Source organism: Carassius carassius, chromosome 10 (genome assembly GCF_963082965.1).
Source record: "Carassius carassius chromosome 10, fCarCar2.1, whole genome shotgun sequence".
In the NCBI taxonomy this organism is placed as follows: Eukaryota; Metazoa; Chordata; class Actinopteri; order Cypriniformes; family Cyprinidae; genus Carassius; species Carassius carassius.
The window spans coordinates 18,013,549-18,033,908 of NC_081764.1; positions in this window are offsets into that span (position 1 = coordinate 18,013,549).

Sequence of the window (20,360 nt, forward strand, 5' to 3'; positions counted from 1 at the left end):
TCGACTGCAAGCCTGTCTGAGGAGACGGAAAGAAAATATATATCAAAAGGACATAATCTATACAACCCATTCAAAGATGGGACCTCAATTAACAGAAGTAAATAATCCTTATAATTACCCCTTGGCCATATTCAGTTCGCAAAAAACCTACTATATGGACCGTCGCAACATAACATGGGTATCTAATTAAAGTAGAGAGAGAGAGAGAGAGAGAAATTGTGATGAAGACCAATCCACACAGCTCTTCTTGTGACCAAAGCATTGAAATTTAGATGTAATATAGGCTAGGCCGGGGCAAGTTGTCACATGCCAGAGCAAGGCAATCTGTCATGTTATTACTTATTACTATGTTTATTTATTCATTATTCATTCAATAATTTAGGTTGTATATTAGTTGGCCAAAAACAATAGTTTTATATTTTTGTATATTCACCATTTTCTGCAGTTTCATAATTTTTTTTGTATTTTATAGTTGTTTGACTGTTACATTTTTGCTGAGAAACACACACACACACACACACACACACACATACACAAACAAACACACACACACTTAATTTGGTAACATCTAACTTGCATCATTCAAGTCAAACATATTATTTAATATAACAAAATCAACCGGACAATTTTGAGTTTCACCAAAAGTGATTTATAAAGGTCAGGTTGGATAGAAAAAATGTTAAGTTAATAATAGCACATAATTTTTTTATTTAGTTTTTTACAGTGTAACTGCATGTTATAGACTGAAAAATAAATTCTTCAAAAATTATTTTATTGAGGTACTGTGAGAATCTGAAATCACTGATAAGTAACTGAAAGACAAAATATAGTTCAATAAAAAAAAAAACTAAAATTAAATTGATAATTAAAAAAGTGCACCCATTCACATTTTCTGTTCATTTGTGGGTCTAGTTAAGATAATCATATACATCAGCAGCACCCCTTCATCACCATCAACAATGACAAAAGAGAGAGATAGAGGGAGGCTTTGACTCAATTCTCTGGACTCTAAATTCAAAGCTTATGCAAATATATTTTTGGTACTCAATTGAAGACTACTTGAGCTAGGGCAATTCATATGTAGATTGAAGATAAATATGTTTTCATTGTTCTCAGACAGTAATACATTAATTTCCTTTCATTATTTGTAAGAATCAGTGGCCATATCCTTTTGAAATAAGCATGACATTAAAGGCCCAGTGGAAGATCAGGATGAAACAAAAAGTATTTAATTTAGTTGGTGCCAGAAGGCAGAGAGAAAGTATAAACCAAATGGAGGGATCCTAAAGTTAAAACTTGCTTCCCAGAAAATGTGTTGCTTTCTCCTGAAACATGAACTTAATAAAGCAAATCATACCCTGTGCATTCATAATATACAAAATATATGATTTGATGCAGATGGTTTGAATTGATTTTCCTCAACCCAAACTTCGTTGCTAGACATTGTTAATTCACCAGCAAACATGAATGTGTTAAATTTCTGTCCGACGTCTAGGAAAGAGCTTCAGTTATCTTTAAAGTTGCCAGTAACGTTAGAAGTGTGACTTTCATGAACAGCAAACTTTTTTTTTATGCTCTCATGTTTCTCTGTTCAGTCTCTCTTTATCTCTCTCCCTCTCTCAATTTTTGTTTTTTTTTCTTCTGCTCTGATATTAACATTTTGCTTGTGGCAAATGGAGCTAATGTGGATTGGTATTTTCATTATAAGTCACCCCAGAGGCATGCTCAGCTGTATCTGTGGTTTCCAAATTGAGCTGTAAATTTTGAGAGCATCTGACACCCATGCCCCAGGCTTACATCAGAATACTAACAAGATGACGACGACATTTCCGTCTCCATAATTCGAGTCACACCGTATATCAGGTCAAGCCAGAACATCGTCTGCTAGAACACAGCAGAGCGTGGGACAATCCAGACATAACACTCTTTAAGTATCCCGGCCCCACCAGAGAGAATAATGAATGAACCTATTTAGACTGGATTTTCTGCCACTTTGCAACCTGATTGCTGCGAATTCAGAATAATTCATAAGACTTTTAGTGCCGTTCATCATGTAGCCTTGGCTGTTTCGATGTGAATGGATGCTTTCTTTGTAGTGTATCAAATAAACTCCTTCTTATCGCCCAGTGTAATATGCAATCTCAATGCATATGTTTCAGTTTCACCTTTAATTAAGGAGCATGTTACCACAGTAACAAAGTATAATCTTCACTTTACCGCAATAAAGCCTGGAACCATATGAGAGGGAATGAGATAAAGTTAAAAAACAAAAAAACAAACAAACGCCTGAACATAAAGATAAAATGTTGCAAAACTCAGATTTCAAATGTAAAGATTTCCTGTAGCTCAACTGCCCCACCCCCAAAATTATTTTTTTTATAGTTCTATTTACCATAGACTCGTTAAATTGAACAAAAGTGACAGTCAGGGCCTTTGTTAGTGGGGGGCTCATTATTTGCAAATTTTTGAGTCTTGCCAATTTAAACATTCAAGAGATTGTAAAGCATTCAAGCACAAGACGCGAGAGCTCAGTTCATACTTGCACTGTGTTTGGTGCAAAAAGTCCATCCATCCATCCATCTTCTTCCGCTTATCCGGGGCCGGGTCGCGGGGGCAGCAGTCTAAGCAGAGAACCCCAGACTTCCCTCTCCCTAGACACTTCCTCCAGCTCTTCTGGGGGGACACCGAGGCGTTCCCAGGCCAGCCGGGAGACATAGTCTCTCCAGCGTGTCCTAGGTCTTCCCCGGGGTCTCCTCCCAGTGGGACGCGCCCGGAACACCTTCCCGGGAAGGCGTCCAGGAGGCATCCGGAACAGATGCCCGAGCCACCTCAGCTGACCCCTCTCGATGTGGAGGAGCAGCGGCTCTACTCTGAGCTCCTCCCGGGTGACTGAGCTTCTCACCCTATCTCTAAGGGATCGCCCAGCCACCCTGCGGAGAAAGCTCATTTCGGCCGCCTCTATCCGGGATCTTGTCCTTTCGGTCATGACCCAAAGCTCATGACCATAGGTGAGAGTAGGAACGTAGATTGACCGGTAAATCGAGAGCTTCGCCTTGCGGCTCAGCTCTTTCTTCACCACGACAGACCGGTACATCGACCGCATTACTGCAGAAGCTGCACCGATCCGTCTGTCAATCTCCCGTTCCATCCTTCCCTCTACTTAAACTTAAACTCCTCCACTTGAGGCAGGAACTCTCCACCAACCTGAAGTGGGCAAGCCACCCTTTTCCGACTGAGGACCATGGCCTCGGATTTGGAGGTGCTGATTCTCATCCCAGCTGCTTTACACTCGGCTGCAAACCGTCCCAGTGCATGCTGAAGGTCCTGGCTTGATGAAGCCAACACGACAACATCATCCGCAAAGAGCAGAGACGAAATCGTGTTGTCACCAAACCTGACCCCCTCCGGCCCCTGGCTGCACCTAGAAATTCTGTCCATAAAAATCATGAACAGAACCGGCGACAAAGGGCAGCCCTGCCGGAGTCCAACACGCACCGGGAACAAGTCTGACTTACTGCTGGCAATACGAACCAAGCTCCTGCTCCGGTCGTACAGGGACCGGATAGCCCTTAGCAAAGGGCCCCGGACCCCATACTCCCGGAGCACCCTCCACAGGCCGCCGCGAGGGACACAGTCGAATGCCTTCTCCAAATCCACAAAGCACATGTGGACTGGTTGGGCAAACTCCCATGAACCCTCCAGCACCCCGTAGAGGGTATAGAGCTGGTCCAGTGTTCCACGGCCTGGACGAAAACCACACTGTTCCTCCTGAATCAGAGGTTCTACTATCGGCCGGATTCTCCTCTCCAGTACCCTGGCATAGACTTTCCCAGGGAGGCTGAGAAAAAAGTCAAAACACAAAAACTGAACCGAGCTCTCCATTGCATCATCCTGCGTCTGAACGAACAAATGCACCTTCTGCAAGCACTGCAATCGCAAAAAGAAGTGAAAAAGCTTAATTCAGCACCCTGTGTTCTGTGTGCACATTGCGCATGCAGAGAGCAGTGTCTCACAGTCCTTGATCACCGAACTGAGTTTAGCTTCTTCGGTTATGTCTTAAGTGAACGTAAATAGTTGAGAAAGAAATCGGATGTGTATCATTATATTGGATGCATTGTCTCTTTAAGTGACTGCTCCTAATTTACCAGCTGCTGTCATGGTGCTTAATGTAAAAAAATTAAAAGAGATACTGAATTACTTAGTTTTAACAATAATTCATATATATTTAATTTATATAGTGAAGACTATGCAATGTAATTTTACATTTTATTATTTGCTTGCTGTACACTCTAAAAAGTGTTTAAACCCAACTTTGGGTCAAATAAGTTCTAATCCAACCATTGAGATACATTTTTTAATAAGAATTTTAACCCAAAAGTTGGTTTAGTCCATACCTGACCCAAAGTTGCATTGAAACAACACAGAATTTATTTTTCTTATATACCATCAACAAACTTGAAAAAACTTTAACATTGCTTAATTTGTATCTTTGTTCTATTTATTTATTTGTGCTATTTAAACAATTTCCAACTGGCCCCACGGGTAAAACCTGCACCACTGTAAGACAAAGACAACAGATTAAACAAAACACTCGTAACACACGAGGTGGTTTTTTGTTTGTTTGTTTGTTTGTTTTACAGTCATGACAAAAGATAGAGTTTGTCTTTTTAATTAATTCTGAATTTAAAGGCAAACAGCTGATCAAAGCCTGTTTCAGGGCTTTAAACCACAGCTGGGCCAAACAGAAAGCAAAAGGCCCATGGAGCACCAGCCTTCACCAAAACACCACAGCTGTTGCTTCTGGTTAAGGCAATGTCTTATCGTAGCACATGTGAATTACAGTACATGGTCTACAATTCAACAAGCAGAGTTTTTTTTTTTTTTTTTTTGCAGAGCCCTACACAGCTGCAACCATGAAGGGCATTAAATTCCACTTTTTATCATTGAACTAACTTTGTGGTTTGTGCAGTTTTGTATTTTTAGAAGACAGTGGATTGTTCAAAACACAGAAAGGATGAGATTCAAAACACAAAAAGTGCACAACCCATGAACTGAATTTCTTATTGTAATGATGATGTGAGAACATTACAGTAATTAATAGTAGGATGGAAATGCAACTAATAATGGCAGCCTCTTGATTTCCACACTAATATACCTGACTATTAAAGCAAGCTCTCTCTCAAACCCTTATTATTAGTTTTAGAGCCACACTTGGTTATGTGTTGTGTGTAATGACCCCAGCGTATGAGGACTGAGTGCCACAATGCATTTTCACCAACAACTCTGCAGTGACATACACTGGCTAGGCACATAAATTCACACAACTTATATGAACATCCACTCACACACACATCCTTCAGATCACCGCCTCTGATCTGTCAGGTACGGTTAGGACTATAAAGGGCAGAGACTCCTACTGAGAAAGAATTAGGAAAAGACATAGTAAACCTGAGCTTGTGTACACAGTTTGTGTGGGACCAATAGGTGAAATCAGCCAACATTTACATATTGTTATTTTTGCCAAATTTATGGATAAATATAAAAGCACTGAAAAAGTATAATGTATACAGTATGTCATGAATAACCTGCATTTGGTAGTGTGCATTCAAAAAATTTTAACAGTAAATGTAATAATTAAGTTTAAATTAAGTTAAATTTGTAATTTTTACAAAGTGTTTTTTAAAGTGCTACTTAAGTTTATATATATATATATATATATATATATATATACACACACAGTATATATATATGATGGTCATGAACGTATTCTCTCAAGTACACTCATGTAACCTTTTATTATATTATCTGCAAGTACACTTTTCAAATGAAAAAGCACATTACAAGTGCACATTCAATAGAATTAAAGGAACACTTCACCCATTTGCATTTAGCTTTGTATTGTTAGAAACCCAGTCATATATTATAATGATCATGGATTTTTCCTTTATTTTTCCCTGAGATGGGAGAAATAAGGATTTAAGTGTTTTACTTCCTGCTTATTATGACGTAAAAATCGTCATTTTGCGTCATAATAAGCAGGAAGTCAAAATTCATTGAAAAGTGTATAGACTACAGACACTAGCTTATTATTATTCCAGGGGGTGGGACCCACTCACCCTACAGGCCTATTACAGATCAGTGGGTGGGACTAAACTTACAGAAACGAAAATGAAAATCCGCCATCTTGTTTGGAAGCTATGTAGCTAAGCTAACAAGCGCTTATGGAGTCAGATTTACGAGAATGGCTGGAGGAACAACTCATGATATGGAAGAAGAGGATTTTCAAAGTCTGTTGCTCGAAACAGATGTTCGTGGCTATCTATACGAGCCACAATATAGCGCAGAGGAGGAACAGGAGGCGGCGGCTGCAGCCGAGGCCGGAGACCTGCCTGTTGCGTCCGAGGAGCCCGGGCGTGCTCGAGCTGGCGCGGACTGGTGGTGCCTGTGCTCTCATTGTGCGCCTACGGACACAGAGCTAGAGTCCGTCTGCTGCCAAGAATTTCAAAGATGCCAATTTCTCCTCGAAGAAATGTCCGAGGCAGACAAGGACACAGATGTTTGCGTTGTGAACCATCCTAGTTTCGCCCCGCATATGGACAGAGGCGTCCTGGAGACATCTTTCAGAATTCCGAAGGTAAACTGAAAACGCCAGCCGAAGCCTGCAGGGACAAATGGACGTCTAACTGTAAAGTAAGTGTTTTTATTATCGCTAACTGTGTCCTCAATGTCTTGGGAGTGGGAGTGGCTTGTGGAGCTGTGCAAATGTGTTGCATTGTGGGAGTTGTGGTTTTCCATACAAATGAGCCCTAAAGTTACTTTCTGTAATAACTCGGTCAAAAAGGCACCAAATTCGAAAATTTTAATAGATTTCGACTACATATATGACCCACTTTCAATGAAGATCAATGTTCCCACAGGTGAAATGCTCCTTTAAACACTTTTTCACAATGAATAGCATGGTAGATATATGAATATGGTAATAATTAAGTACCATCATACCATATTACCATAGCATTATCATTTGATAACATCGGTGTAACATAGTACTATAACCTTGGAAGGGATATGTTGTTATTTAATATATTATTTTTTGTTGTTCCTTATGAGATTAAAGGGATTCATGATATGATTTTAAGACTATCTCTGTAAAAATATAGACTTATAGTGAGTTCCACACTGAAAAAATGGCAATGGGCAGATTGTTGAATTTGCACAAATGCATTTCGTATTTCCTACATGATTATTTTATGTTTCTAATCTAAACATATTTTAGTCTTGTGCCATTCATTTAATGCTGAAGGATGTTCAACCTTTTAGAAATAATCATGTTTAAATGAAAGAAATTAGTTATGTTTTCTCTGGAAGCTCCGCCCCCTGCGAACACGTCACGCAAAGGTAACTGCTCTGCTGCTTGCCAGTCCACCATTTTCTCTCTCGATTTGGAAGGTGGAATCTGCAAGTTATCGTGGTGGAACGTTAAACCCTGAAGGTAATTCATATTTTGAACTGAAATGTCATTGAGAAACAGTTAGTAGTCCGTTTGAACGTATTTTCACTTGGGTAAACGTTTTTATGTAGTTACCTTACTGATTTTATGGAAAGGCAAAAGTTAGTGCGAATGTTAAACGCTGGTTCGCGTTAACGGTAACAGCAACCCCTGTTTTACATCATGACTTGTATGAACGTTTTTCAAATTGTGCAAGTTACAGTCCTTAAGGCATATGTTTTCGTTTTTTATTCTGTGTATGACAACTAATTCGCGTCAGGGAGGGATGGCGCCAAATACTTTTGGGTGGGGGAGGGAGGGGATACTTACAGAACGTTAAAAGGCCGTCTGGCTGAACTGTATAATATTTTAAACTTGATCAAAAAAGAAAATAATTGTTATTCTCCGTTTATTGCGAATTCTCCTTCAAAGCAAGTAATTTCACTTGACGCCTTAATTGCAACGAATGGAAAAATCCTGTCAGGGAGTGAGTTGAGCCAAAGGGGTGGGGGAGGGGATGTTACAGAACGTAATCGACTTAAATTGGGAAATACTGAAATCTCATAAAATGCATTCCACACTCAAATTTATTGTCATATTTCAAATCCTCACAAAAAATCTTACATGGTCTTAAAATTGTGTTTTATGCTGGGAAAAAAAAGTAAAATGTAAAAAAAAAAAATGCTTCAGGTTGGCCCAACCAATACCCATGCGTGACTCAGGACACTGTTTCTATGGCAAATGAAGCCTCTAGCTCCAGTTGCAGTGACATGCTTGGCTCTCTAATGCTGCCTTCACGTGCTATCCAAATTGAAATAAATAATAATAATCATAATTTTGTGTGTCACATCTATGTGTGTGCGCCTCTGCGGCTGTGCGCGCGAGTATTAAATTCTCTTTTGCCTCTTCCAGCCCAGGAAGGGTTTAAAATCTATTGAATGTGTAAACTATCAAAACAAAACTATGGCGGTTAAAATTGCAATTAATCCGCAAATCACATGCCTGCCGAAAGCCTAGTCAGTACGAATCACGGATAGACTACGATCTGTTAAAAACATTAACTACTGTTCACTAATGAAAGCTCATTTTAAGACTTATTGTTAACACTGTTACAATAAGAATTTATCAGTTTTTTTTTTTTAAGTTAAGAAGGAAATTGCTCAATTCTCTAAAATCCTTAACTAGCCTACCTCTGGGGAGATGTTATTGCTTTAAAACTAATGCATTATTTTTTATATTTTACAGAGATCAGATTCATCTAGTCAAGTGCAATTTGACTGGCAAATGCTCTATAGAAGTGGTGAGTATTTTTGTAAATCTACTGCAAGTATATTTGATTGCTTTTTTCTATTTTCAGTATTTCTCTCTATTAGGGCTGGGTAAAAAATATCGATTTCTTGATTTTAATTGATTCTAATTTTTACGAACCGATATCGATTCCTAAATACCAGGATTCCTGTTTTCAGTTGACGAATGAATGGAACATTGTAGCGCACATCGCATCCAATAACTCACAATAATCTTTGTGCTTTGTTATTATTGATATAAAAAAAAAAGTCTCAGATTTCAAATACGTCCGTCTTCTTACGAAATTCAAAAACATAAATACAGTTTTGGTGCTGTGGCGTGAGATCACTCAGCTCAAGAGAAGCACATGATCTTCTCTTCCTCAATAATACCAGTTACAGCGCGAAATAAACATGAATGAGCATTAGGACTGTCAACGAATATTCTAAATTTGAATATATATTCGAATAGTTTTAAAAAACTGAATTTCAAAGGTGAAAATTAATATTTGAATGTGGAAAAACACGCCCGCGGTAGCAGAGGCGCAGCTGTGAGTGGGCGTGCTGCATGAAGCCTTGTTTATATTTTCGCCTGGCACCGCAGCCCGAGCCTCCGCTGACTGCGCGTGCATTTCCCCAAACGGACAAGGCATTGACACGCTCGCCATTGTACTATTCTTTGAAACGACAGGGGGCAACTCAAGTAATTGTCCTCTAAACCACCAGGAATCAGCGGTGCGGTGAGAAGTAAGAACACGCGTGACAATGTTTATTTTAGTACATCCACAAATATCACACTAGAAAAGAATCGTGCAAAAGTAAAACCCAGTAAACCTTGAGATTATTAGTAGAACAAAATATATGGATATGAGAACATGTACAGCTAATAACAATCTGTTAAATGTTTTCTTATTTCACTAAACATTTCGTTAAGTTTCGTGAACGTTTTTATTAATATGTTAATTAAAAAGGCTTATAATGCTATTGTAGGCTCATTTTGTAAATATAAGCAACTGATTTAGATGTGCAAACTGGGTGCCGGTGTGATGAGATTTACTAATATCCGTCTGCTCGGGCAGATTCGGCTCAAAGTTGTGCATCTTCGGATGCGGAGGCGCGCGCGCTGTTACACACACACAAAAACAAACGGCCACACTGCAATGACGTCATTTTCGCGCTCATGCGGACGCGTCGAGTAGGTTATAAACAAGGCTTGAGGGACATCGCATGAGTAAGGTAGGTTAGATACAGCAGGTTCATGCACTGCAGGCTTCCACTGGTTTGATTATTTATGTCAAGGAAAAGTTCCATGTTTACCACAGCACAGCTCGCTCGTAGCGTTCAATGTCGGTTCTATATAGGCTACTCTAAAACTTAAATTAATGCATAACAAAAAATCCCCCCGGGGCCAGTAGATCAGAGTTTAGCCGGTCCCTTCTATATTTTTACTGGCCCTGAAAGAAATATACATACACATAAACATATACATGTTATACATAGCTAGCTAATGTGGCTTGGTTGCTAGCTGTGACATGACACTAGGGATGGGTATCGTTAAGGTTTTAACAGTATTACTACTCTTACCGATATTGCTTATTGATCCGGTACTTTAACAGTATTCTTATCGGTTCTTATATATATATATATATATATATATATATATATATATATATATATATATATATATATATATATATATATATATATAAAGATAAACAATTAACAAAATATACACGTTATATAGGCCTACACAATGCTAACATACTTGGTCAGGTATGGTCTAAAAATAATTCTAGTTAAGTAATCAAATGTAAAATAACGCTGCATAGTTTATCAAAGATAGATTAATGCTTATTAAAGTGACTATATAGAGTGATTTTCTCTTTGCCTTTTGTAGTTTGATTCACAGTAATGGCGCATTCGACAGCATGTTTATTTAGACTGCTTCCACTTTAAGGCCGAGTGCAGATCTAATAGGCGACCGATGCAGCTGCACAATATTTTCTCCCAACTATTTCCATAACTACGTCCATTTTAGAAATAAATTGTTTTAAAGTGAATCTCCAAGCTGGTCATTTTGACATATTTTTGTGTACATTTGCTCGTCTCGTTGTGGTCTTAACAAGGTTTCGGAGCGCGCGCCGCTTCAGGAAAAGAATATCTTGCGCACATTTTTAGCTCTTTTTATTATTAAACGCATCCCGCAATTTGGAGCAATAGCTAGACCGCATTTTACAACAATCACCGATCGTGCCGATTCCGACGTTACGTTTGAGTTTTAGGGAGAAATGACAGCGTACTGCTGTGAAGGGAAGGAATTGCTCTAGACAGAATGTGGCTATAGTTATTAATGGTTTTACCTCAAGTATATTCTTTTTATAATGTTTGGAAGCCGAAATCTAAAATAAAATCAGACTAATATCACAGATCTAAAGTGTAACAGGTTACGTTTGAATGTTTAGTCCTCCGTTGTCACTTATTAGGGCTGTCGTGTTGTGCGCGCTGTGGAGATCTCTCACTCTCTCTCTCTCTGACTGCGAATAGCAAAAATACAGTACATGGCCGTATCAGCCTCGTAGTTCTTTGACATTTTAACACATTATAAATAATCATCGACACTCTTCGCACCACTGTGTATGACGTTTGCTGTTTGTTTTGCTGATGGCCAGTCACTGGCCAATCAACTAGCCCGACATACTCTTTTACTGGCCCCGGGCATTGCTTATGTCGAGCCCTGATTAATGTTAATAATATTTGTTTCAATCACTAAATGAAGCCTGCTATATTTGGGACAAGAGTCGCAACCTTAAATTGATTGCACAAAACTCTTGATCAGCACTCAACATTTGTTTATTGTTGTTGTTCATTTAAACCGTTATGCGCAGAGAGGTTGAAGGCGAGAGAGAGAAAGAGCCTGCGAGTGAGCGAGAGTGAGGTCTGCGGTCTTGGTCATTAGTTGATTTAATTGTTTTTGTGTAGGTAATACGTTGTCAAATATGTTTAAACTTAAATAAACTACCTATGCAAGTAGTTATGTCTCCTTGTATTAATTTGTCTTGTTATTGACGTAATGCGCATCATTGACAAAATGCGCAACCAGATGTTCAAATAGTTCGAATATATGTGGGGGTTTTTTTTAGAGGGAATATTCGAACGTCATTTTTGAGCAATTTTGACAGCCCTAATGAGCATCTGAAAAGTGTGTTAAAAGAGAGAGTACAACTTATCGAAATCCGTATCACGTCACATGGAATCGCTCAATCAGTGTTTCAACCGTGGAAAGACGTCAGTAAATTAGCTTGTAAACAATTTCATGAAACGTCACATTTACCTCAGAAAAACAATATCCAGTGATAAAATTTACTTGGAGTATTTTGCTAAATATATGCACCATATTAAATATTCATTATAATTATTTATGTTCTTCAATATTTAATGCATGTTTGAATAAATGGCAAGTTTTTATGACAGCCACCAATGCAGAAAAGTTGCCATGTATTGTACCTGATGTCCAAAATAATCGATATTGAATCGAATCGAATTGAAAGCTTGTGAATCGAATTTTGAAATTTGTGTCAATACCCAGCCCTACTCTCTATGCAAATGTTAAAATTGATTATTATTATTTTTTTGTCTCTCTCTCTCTCCAGTGAATGTGGCAGTGTAAAAGGTGCTCAGTAGCAGTTCCAAGTAGATTGGCATTACTAAACCATTATAAACTCAAACATCCACACTTTGGACGTACAAGCCATTATCCATGTACGTATTCAGAATGCCCATGCACATTTAAGACATGGAATGCTTTAATTGTACATCAAAGTAGAGTGCATTCTACACAAGAAAGTCAGACACTAAAAGATTTGTCTATATTCAGCTGCCACTTATGTTCATGCAATAACCTAGCAAATGAAAGGGAGTACTTTGTCCATATCAACTCGCATCTGAAGAAAAATGTAAATGTTAGTTGTATGTTTTCTGGTTGTAGTTTTCAGACCTGTATTTATGGAACTTTTAAAGCTCACAAGAGTCGCAGACATACACCTCACACCCTAGCTGATTTTAAACCAGGTATAGTGAAAACAACTACAGTAGCATCTCTGTCAGTAGATCATTCCCTTCCTGATGGTCTAGATGAGGACTGTATTGAGGAGGACTCATCTGGTACATCCGTTAACTGGAATGAGGACAAGGCATTCTCAGGTGCAATTGAGCAGCAGTTTGCAGCAGCCTTACTGAAGTTGGAATATTTGGTTCATGTGCCAGGCACAGCTATTGATGAATTCTTACAGGAAGTTTACCACTTAATAAGCTCTGCATCAGTCCCAGTATCTAGAAGTTTTGTAACTGATATCTTAAAGCGCAACAACATCCAAGTTGCAGATTCTGTAGTTGAAGAAATTACTACTGCAATTTGTGCATCTAACCCTGTTCCAAAAGCAATCGAAAAAGGAGGCCCTCTTGCTACTTCATATCAACGCAAACAATATTACAAAGAAAAATTTAGTGTTGTGGAACCAATTACCTACATACTTGATCATAAAAAGAAACGATCCTTTCAGTATGTCCCAGTGTTAAAATCATTACAGCAAATTTTAAATAGAAAAATCATTCTTGACAAGGTAATTGAAAATCATAGAGGGAAGGAAGACATTAATTTTGATCCATCTTTTGAATACACGTCCCCTAAAGATGGTTGGCATTTTAAAAATAACTGCTTCTTGAATGCTGATGAGTTACGAATATCACTTTGTCTGTATGTGGATGATTTCGAGACTTGCAATCCGCTAGGCACCTCTAGGAAAAAACACAAACTTTGTGGTGTATATTGGATATTAGCAAACTTTCCACCAGGATCTCACTCATCTTTATCATCTATTTATCTAGCTGTGCTTTGCAAAAGTGATGATGTAAAAACATTTGGTTATGACAAAGTTTTCGAACCTCTTCTGAAAGATCTTAAAACTCTGGAGGATCACGGTGTGTATGTCCCTTTATTAGGTGCATCTCTTAAAGGTACAGTGCATAGTGTTGTGGCTGATAACTTAGGAGCGCACAGTATTGCTGGCTTTACTGAGAGTTTTTCTGGTGATTACGTATGTCTGTTTTGCACAGCAAAAAGTTGTGATATTAGGTTTCACTGTGTTGCATCTGGGTTTTTTAGCCCGAGAACTCAAGAGGTCCACTCAGACCATGTTAAAATAGCTTATGAGAACAGCAAACAGTGTTTTGGAGTTAAACGAGAGTGTGTTTTTACCAAAAATCTGACTCATTTTCATGTTGTCTCTGGTTTTCCCCCTGACATTGCTCACGACATATTTGAGGGTGTTGTGCCGGTTGAACTTGCTTACTGCTTGGCGTTACTGATATCAAAGAATTTTTTTACACTTGATGACCTAAATAAAGCTATATTGTCATTCCCCTATAAATGGTCAGACAAAACAAATAAGCCACATGTTGTACCAAAGAGTTTCTCAGGTCGGAAGACTATTGGAGGCAATGCCCATGAAAATTGGAGCTTGCTGAGGTTGCTCCCATTTCTGATTGGACATTGTGTGCCAGAAAATGAACCAGCATGGCTTGTATTGATGGATTTAAAAGATATTGTTGAGCTAGTAGTTGCTCCTGTGCATAACGATGAATCCATCTCATACCTTGAAAGTAAAATAGTGGAACACCGACAGAGGTACTTAGAGCTGTTCCCTGATGTGAGACTTCTACCAAAACACCACTATCTTGAACACTACCCTCAGATGTTAAGGTATTTTGGCCCTCTAACGGCTGTCTGGACAATGCGATTCGAAGCCAAGCATGGTTTCTTTAAGAAGATTGTGAAACACACCAGTTGCTTCAAGAATATACCTTTGACTTTGGCTTCAAAACATCAGCTGATGATCGCTTTCCACATCAACTCACCATCCTATGGTAAATCTAGCCTAGATGTACCTAATGTGTCCACAGTCCCAGTTGATGTGCTGAAAGATGAAGTGGCTTTGGCTATTAAGTCTAAATGCCCTAATACATGTGAAGTGCATCTTGCAAAGAATGCAAAAATTTGTGGCATAACCTACAGCAAAGGTATGATAGTTGCTCATGGATCAGCAAGTGGCTTAGCGGAATTTGCTGAAATTATTCAGATGTGTATCATCAATGAGAACTTGTTCTTCATCGTGAAAGTGCTGTTGGGGTGGTACAATGAACACTATAGAGCCTTTGAACTGAACCTGTCGCCTTCAAGAGAAGTCAAGCTTTTGGCACTCAGTGAACTCACTGACACCTATCCATTGGCCGATTACATGGTGGGATCAGACCGTATGGTGACCTTGAAAAGGCATATCCTCTTAAAAGGTTGGTTAATTAACCTAGTGGCAATTAATTTGTTTTCATGTATTTTTGGTATATGCATGCAATATGTTGGTTAAGTTTGGCCTTGAAGAGATACAAAGTCATAGTGTGCATGCTGACAACTAATTTCAAGGGCTCTGTCTTAGTCTGTCATTGACTTGCTAGACTTGTATGAGCATGCCACTTTATATTCTCAGTATATTTGTTGTTGCATATTGAATTTAGGAGTTATTGTGTAACAAATCAATTTAACTTTAATTTACTAACTTCCATGTGGGCCATGTTTTTTGTCTTTTTCAGGCACCAATGTAAATTTTCAGGTTGAATTTGAAATGATGTAGAGCTACAACTAGTCATCTGTTTGGATGTAAATGGTATTGTTTTAATGGTTTTAAGAAAGAAAAAAAAAGATATAGGGGTTTTCCCCCACAATATTTGACCTCTTTGGTAGTAAACAACAAATTGGTAAAATAATAATCAGTTTAATTGATAATGAAAATAATTATTAGTTGCAGTCCTAAAATTATTACTGTTTGATTTCCCGTTCTATATAGCTTAGTTATTTGAATTGACAAACCTGCTATCTCTACATACATGTTAACATTAGAAGAAAAAATGAAGATCAACAAATTAATAGGCCTTTATCACAGTGTGCGTCGTCACTTCCAACGGCGAATAGTAGCGTAAACCGACTTACGGTCTAGTCGCAATGTAGCAATGGCAGCGAGTACAGTGAGGAATTGTTGTTGCATTCCTAAATGTTGTAATAGTTTGTTTTCGGTTGCGGGCAACACTTCACAGAATCCGACTTACGATTGGCTGTTGACGAGTAGTCAGATTTTGTGAAGTGTTGCCCGCATACGTACTCCCTTTTAAAACTGCAAAACGTTTGCCTTCATCCCGCCGAATAGCATGAATCCACATTTTCTTCGCTTTTTCATCAGTCGGAAAAGAATGCAAACTGAGATATGGCTGTTTTGTAGAACTATTACAACATTTAGGAACACAACAATTCCTCGCTGTGCTCGCCACCATTGCTACAGACTAGACCAGAAGTCCGTTTACCCTACTATTCGCCATTGGAAGTGACGACACATGCACTGTGATAAATATATATATATATGCAAAAAAAAAAATTTAAAACCTAAATCTTTTTCCATCTTCACAGATTGAGACAGACAATGACGGCCCCAGCCATTCTTAAAGTGATCCTTGGAGACAACAGCAGTCAAAGAATGAACTTTCAAAATGGACTTCCAGGTTCTCTCAGTGAACTTGTTACCGAGGTACAAAGACAATGTGGCGTTAAAACTAACTTTAGGCTTCAGTTTATGGATGCACTATTTGGAAACGAGTTCATGAACCTCATTTCAATTGATGAAGTTCAGGACAGAGGAACAATCAGAATTATTCCCATGACAGAGGCCTCAGCTCCACAGTGTGCTGATATCCCTTCAACTTCAGAGACTGCTTTCTGCCATCCCTCTTTGGATGAATCCTTATCCATGTCTAGTATGTGCCTTGAAACTGACACACTCTCCACAACAGAGTTAGAGACATCCAGTTCTAGACAATTTTGGCCCACTGTCTTCCGTGTCCCTCAGTTGTCCTTTGATGCAGAGCTGAAACTTGAGCGAGGCAATGCAGCATACAAAGAGAAGGGTACATTTCTTATTCCCGATCCTAAACTGAAGTCGAACATTCTTGAAGGCCTGGTTCAAGAAATTGTGAAATATAAAGTTTATGTCACTGATAAAGAGTTTAACGCCGTTGGGGAGGCCCTCACCTCGAAACATCCTTGTTTAACCGAAAAAGGCTCCCTGACAGGATATGCTGGTTGGAAAGCTAGCTTAAAGAATAAACTTGCAATTTACCGCACTCACTTGAGGAAACTGGGATGCCCTGAGGTAGTTGTAAACTCTGTTAAGCATAAGCCAGAGGGCAAAACAAGTGCTGCTTCTGCCATCAAAAGACCACGGCGATCGGAAGTTAACTACTGCCCCCCTCATCCCACCGGAGAATCTGATGAGAGCCTTGAGAATCTGAGAGTGGCGCTTCTTTCAGATGTGAAGAAAACCAACAACAGGAAGGTGATTGGGATAAAAATGGACAAGACATTTTCATGTAGAAGATTTGAGGTGGTTCGTGACACACCCATGATCCAAGACTTCAGGGCAAGATGGCCAGCTCTTTTTGATGTAAGCGAGGTATGTCTTTAATGAAAACTGTTAATGCTAATAGTTTTTAACCCTTTTTCAGTGTATAGCTTTACAAATTGCGTTTCAACTGTATTTTGAAATGCATTTATTTATTTATTCTCTTTTCAGATAAATGCTGAATTTAAGCGTATTACCACCATATCCCTACAGTCCAGATTTTTGTCACAAATCGATTTGCTGTCTGACAAACTTCTAAAAGTCTTTCAAAAGCAAGGAGGGCAGATGGGAAGAAGATTGCAGACCATCATGGAACCCATGGCTCAAGTATGTCAGGATTTGGTTTGTGTATACACATTTTATTGGGGAAAACACTGATATATAATAGAGAACTGGGGCTGGTTGCACCATCTGGATGCACACCCAGTTGTAAGACTAGGTTGTACGTAAAAGCATATTAAGTCAGTTGGGAATAGCAATATGGCCACTCGAACACTTCGGGTGGCTTAACCTCGTGCTTTTTTTGAGTTTAGGATTCCATGAGCAATCCAGTCATTTATATAGATCAGTGGGGGTAAAAATGTATTAAAAAAACCTCTGCTCTGCTTGTCACCCATGGCCAGGATGATGATGTCGATATAGGCCGAGAGTGTATTATCAAGGGGCTCTGCGTATACCTCAACGAGGACCCAGACAATTTAGTGAAAGAGTATGTGGTAAGTTCAATTTATCTTAAAAAAAAAAAAAAGCTCATTAATCAACCTGCTAGTTAGATAATTGATCAGTCCCTTTCACAGGATTTTTTTTTCACGGTTTAAAATGACTGAATTTGCTGTGAAAATATACCACAGATAACACGTTATTACTTTTATTAACCATTGCAAGTAGGGATGTTCCGATCAGGATTAATAAGTTATACTTAAGTGCTCTGTTGAATGTCAATGCTCTGTTTTTTTTTTTTCCTCAAACAAGTAATACTACATTTTATTTACAGTAATGCTATAGATTGTGGTTTTAATTGAGAATCAAATAAAAAAGCACTACAAATATTTTTACAATTTAATAGGCCTTTAAAAACAGGCCTTATGGAGAACACTATCCATATTATGATTAGGGCTTTGACTTTTGCCCAAAAATCATATTCGAAGTTCGTTTGTATATTAAAACGAATATCCGAATATATTTGAATATTTATTAATAATATTTTGACCATTAAAATGCCTTCTAACACAGTCACGACTGTTTTTTTTATTTATTTTGATAAAAAATCAGACCCTGGATTAAACACAAACAGTATGCTTTCGACAGGTTTTATCCACTATTCTTATCAAAAATAAATAAAATAAGCCAGTCAGGCTAAGTAGGCTACTGAAAAGACAAAATAAATAAAGTTATGTCCTATTCGGTAGACCTCAAAACAAGCACATCCCACCAGCCATTATGGCCCATTAACAGATTGTTTCCCTCACATATTCTACCAGCCAGCCATTACCATAGAGGCCATTACTGACACATTGTTCAGCGATCTGACAGCAATTACCAAGAGTAGATTTCGAACTCCTCGTCAGACGCGATTGTCGTAGGCGCTGGTGCGCGACCATTGTTTGTTTTTTTATATATATATATATATATATATATATATATATATATATATATATACAAAATAGGCGCTAATGTCTCGTCTGTTTGTGGAGGTGCGCGCCATAGACGGTGCGCGCCGCAGTCTGCAGATCTAGGCGAAAGTATAAACAAGGCTTCACGTCACCTACTGGAGCCCAGATGGCCAATAATAGCCTTGCTAATGAGCTCGCGATTCACAACTTCACCATGCGTGAAAAAGCCTCGCAATCTGAATCGAAAACAACGTTTACAAGCAAACACATTTACATAAAATAATGCCCATAAAAGGTTTGAATATTAAAGGCTGCCTAATATTCGTTCAAATATCATAATTTTTTTAAATATTCGAATTATATTCGAATAACGAAGTTCGAAGTCTAAGCCCCAATTAGGATACTCTGGCTTATTAAAGAGCCTACAAGATTTAATGTCAAGCTGAACTAGGGGTGTGCAATATGACAATTTTTGATCGTGGATGATTAAAATGTCTCCACAATCTGCTTCTGAAGAAATATCGTAGTGTCGTGCATGCTGGCGCCTCTGTCCCAACATACTGAACAACACAACGTATATTCACATTAAATGTTAACGCAGAGGAACGGGACACTGCAGTTCACAAAAGTTCATAATTTGCATGTGCTTTAATGCCTTGTCAGTTAAACATTTAATTTGCGCACTGATGCACTGTTCTAACGTGTGAAGCTCACGCACTAAAAGCCTGTCTAATAGCGCCTGGATACTTGACTAAGTTATCTTTCGAGTCTTTATTGTGCTAATACGGTCAAATACACACAAGGTTAGTTCAATTGCATCCTCAATTTTCAATTTTACTTCACAAAGTGATTTGTGTGTGCTTGTGTTCACCTGTTCAGGAAGTTGCAGTGACATAGACAGGTACATTGCAGTTTAAGTTTCAAGGGTGTAAAGCCTGTTTATGCCATTAGGAAATTAAATTTGGTCAAATAAATGTTGTTTTAAAATAAATTTTCGTTTTAAAACAGTGCTCATTCATCAGTGTATTACGTTACCATTAGAGATGCACACAAAGGTTGAATTTCGAGGTATGTCCCTCTTTGGCCATTCGAACGATTCACTCGTATGTATTTTAAATGGCAACTTATACGTTTACGAGAATACTTAATTAGTTGTTTGAAGTGATTACACATTAATGAGAACAATTTTGGAAGAACAAAGTTTTTTTGGCAAAAAAAAATCAACTTAAACTATTACACATTGTTGCTTTAATTACTCGCGTCTCAACTCCCTCTGCTATTGTATGCTACCGCGACAAAGCACGTCGGTACATTATTATTGGTTATGGTCTGTTACTGAACTGATACCAAATCGTCCTTGTCTGCATCGCGATGCATCGCGATGCATCGTAGAAACAATTAATTTCGACACCCCTATTGCATATGGACGTATATTTTGAGAATTATTCCACATCGTCAAATAGCATGTTTTATTAAG